Source organism: Sinocyclocheilus grahami, unplaced genomic scaffold (assembly GCF_001515645.1).
Source record: "Sinocyclocheilus grahami isolate Dianchi unplaced genomic scaffold, SAMN03320097.WGS_v1.1 scaffold1530.1, whole genome shotgun sequence".
In the NCBI taxonomy this organism is placed as follows: Eukaryota; Metazoa; Chordata; class Actinopteri; order Cypriniformes; family Cyprinidae; genus Sinocyclocheilus; species Sinocyclocheilus grahami.
Window position 1 is genome coordinate 166,526 of NW_015506709.1, and position 4,170 is coordinate 170,695.

Sequence of the window (4,170 nt, forward strand, 5' to 3'; positions counted from 1 at the left end):
ATGTACTGTACCTGATATATATCCAAAATAATCGATATTAATCGATACTGAATCGAATCGCAAGCTTGTGAATGAGAATCAAATCGAGAAATTTGTGTCAAAACCCAGCCCTAATATATATATATATATATATATTAAAAAAATACATGTAAAAAAATCTGAGAAAAATAAATGGTGTATTTTGAGGTTCTTAAAGCATTTGCAAAGTTTTGTTCTTTTACTAAAATCTGTGCATTTTTAAAAACATTTTAAGCATTTCTTCAAGGTGAAAACACTCATACGTTTTATATATATATATATATATATATAAATTATTATACTGTATATATATATATAAAGAGTATAATATTAACAACATTATAAAACAGTTGTAATAAAATATTGTAGATAAATATTTCTACATATTTTCTATATAAAAACGAAAGAACTCATTTTAGGATGTGAGTCTAAGTATCTCGAGTCACAGCTCCTCCTCAGAATCAAATCCATTCTGGCCAGTTTAACAGTGAACGCAGTCTCTTTGCTTTCATTAAGAGCTGAGGACTGTAATGGAATTGAGTGCAGTGCAGTTAAACAACACGTGAATACTAAACAAAACTCAATATGACTGATGAACGCCTCGTCCGGTGATGCCAAAGAGAAATCTGACTTCAGACGTTCACTGAACTCGATCACAGGCAAGGCCAGATTTATATCAGACGGGAGGCTGTTCGATAACATATAACGGCTCTCTCGATATCGTGAATCACTGCTGATACTGAATCCATCGGGCCGCTGACGCACTTCAGAAAGCATCCTAACGAAGAAATGAAATATGCACGAGACTCTGCCAAATTACACAAGCGTTTGACATGCTAAAGGCACTGGGACGCGTTTGATGAATGTGCGGCTGTGTATCGTAACCAGATCCATGTGTTGTGATAAATACCAAAACACAGCCAAACCTCCCAGAATACAGGAGACATTCACACTTCTCTTATCGAGGCCAGGCGAGGGAATCCTTTCTTATCTGCGCATGGTTTTTCAATAAGAGGCGTTGGCGTTCTTGGCTTGGATCGCACGCATTCCCAGCGAATGAATCATGTGCTGTATTTACTGTTGTTATCTGGAGAATCGCAGCTCGATATGTCACCCCTCAAACTTCTGATCCTCCGTGAGAATGAAAGAGCTGAAGTAATGAAGGGCAAACATCCCTCTATGAGTGCAGTGAGTCTTCTGGTAGCTGCTTTGTGTTACTGCATTAAAGCACAGCCTTTCATTAAGAGCTTGTTGTCGAAACATAGTTTTCAACTAAAACCATATTGTATCTGATCAGCAGCTTCTCATTAATAAATTAATGTGAAAAAAGTTACCACATTATTACTGCGTTTCCCCTTTTTTATTAAGTAAAATTCTTTGATTTTTCAAATTACACATGAAGCACACCAAAAAAACTAACAAACACACTGCATTTATTCAATAGAAATGTAATGTTTTCTAACAATATAAGTTTTTACTAAACCCCCCCCCCCCCAATTTAACACGTCCTTGCTAAATATGTGACGCTGAAGACTGGAGGAATGATGCTGAAAATACAGCTGGACATCACAGAAATACATTACAGTTTAACAGAGATTCACATAGAAAACAGCTGTTTTAAATTATAATAATATTTCACATTTTTTATTGTATATTTGATCAAATCAATAAAGCCTTGGGGAGCAGAAGAGACTTCTTTCAAAAACATAAAAATATCTTACTGATCCCAAATGTTTGACTGACATTTTGTGTCTGTGTGTGTGTGTGTGTGTGTGTGTGTGTGTGTGTGTAGACTGGATTTGTTCAGGTGTTACTGAGGAGCAGGTTGTCGTTTCTCGCTGGCGTTCTCGTCCTAAAAAACGTTAAAGCAGCGCAGGAGGGATTTCTCACAGACTGAGGTGAAATTAATTTCATGCTTTCTAATAAGCTGAGGTTTTCCCTCATGAGCTTGCGGCACCTAAACCATTGTCAATATTTCTTCTGTATTCATAACTGTTTGTTTAACATGCCTTTAATTAGGAGCTCCTATTGAAGGCTTTAATTGCTTATTCGAACTCTTTTGCTCTTCGGAAAGCCAGAATCGGGCTTATTTCCACGAGGAATCTCACACGGAGAGAATTTGTTGGGGTTCTTGAGCACCGAGGGACCGAGAAGCTAATTTGTCAGAGAGAAGTAAATTAAAGGCGTCGCGGACTGAAGCGTGGCGTCTCGCTGGAGGTTTGAGCTGAAACGCTGAAAGTTTTAGAGCTGATTAACTGTTTCTTATTTGTCCTTTAAGTGTCAGAGATGAATGAGAATCTGATTGTGTGTGACGGAGTTGTGAAGTTCAGTCGTTTCAGTGAGATCTGAGGACAGAAATATACTCCAGTACGTCTGATTTTCACAACATCAGTAACAAACCTCCAAACTCTAGGGGGCGATAGTTTCCTTTAGATGTCCTGTGTTATTCAGATATGATGCAAAATACATATTAACTTACTATATAAACTCAGAATGCGAGAAACTGCAAACTAACTATATAAGACGACAGATTAAGCTAAATCCTTGTGACAGTGTTCAGTACGTAACGTACTCTCATTGCATTGTGAATTATATTTGCATTGCGCTGCACTTGCATTTAAGGTTGTCAAGTCACATGTATTCCTAAAGTGCTTCATACAATAGTTTAAAAGCAGGTTAACATTAATAAACTGGAAAATAAGTGCTACAAAATTCATCAGTTATGAAAGGCTTTGTAGCATTTTAGTGTTGATAAACCTGCCTTCTAAATACAATTTCAGTTCTGAATTAGATGCAAAAAGGCTATTTCAATTTGAATGGACAAATTTCAAATTAATAAAAAAAAATGTTTTATTATTTTTTAAAACTAAACAGAAATTTGTGTATTTTTGGTATTACGTTACGATAAAGTCTTGCATTAAAGTCATGCATTAGTTAACATGAATTATTTTTACATCATTAATCCTTATTAATGTTAATTAATGATTAGTTCACGGTGCATTAATGTTATCAGATAGAACTTGGTTTTAAAATGCTGTAAATGTTGACATTAAAATTAACTAAGATTAATAAATGCCGTAGTGTTGTTCACTGTTAGTTCATGTTAACTAATGTAGTTAATTAATGCCAATTAATTAGCCATTGTTGCAAAGTGTTACTGTATTTTTAATTTAATTAATTAACAAATAAAATATTAAAATAAATTATTAGATCACTAATACATTTTTTAATGTAATAAATGTAAATATAACAATTAATTTACAACAAAACATTGCATATTTATTTTTTGTTACAGAACTGTATAAATTAAAATATGAATGAAAATCATTATTACTACTTTGAGAAGTACATTATAGTATGCAATGGTAATATTTCTTAATGTAAAGTGTTACTGCATTTTTATGGCAGTAGAAACTACAGGCTGACTTGATGCAAATGTTTTTGAAAGATTAAAAAAAAAGATTTTGTGAGGTTTTTTTTGTTTGAAAATGCACATACACTGTAAAAATAAATTTTCTAAGTTGTGAATTAAACAGATTATTGGAGTGTTTTACGAGAAAACAATTTCTCTCATGTTTAATTCATCGTGTTACTTGCTGTTTCTTTAAAATTGCTTACTACAAATTTACTAAAAAATTGTTTTACATTTACATTTATTCATTTAGCGGATGCTCCAAAGCTACTTATAATTGGGGAATACAATAAGCGATTCATCATAAAGAGGCAAATAAGCGCAGGATGTGCTTGCAATACAAAGTTTCAGACATTGTTCAGATTAGTACAAGCTAGACAGAGAGAGATTGTATTTAGTTTCTGTATTTCATTTTATGAGTGAAGATGGAAGGACGGTTCATTTCCCAGAATGCTTTACTTGTGTTGAATTTCTTTGAATTCTGATTCAGTAAATTCCTCTTCCGGTCATTCCAGTTTAGTGTGCTGTTTGTTCTGTTCATATTCACGAATGGAAAGCGCTGCGATTCATCAGTTCTGAGTTTATTTGTCATGTTTTTTCTGAGCTCTTTTAACATCTCGGTCAGGAAGCACACGGCTGATGTTTCACACACACAATCATCACACACACACACACAATATTGTCTGTCACAATTTATTATATTTTATTTATTTATTTATTTTTACTTGTATTTGTATTTA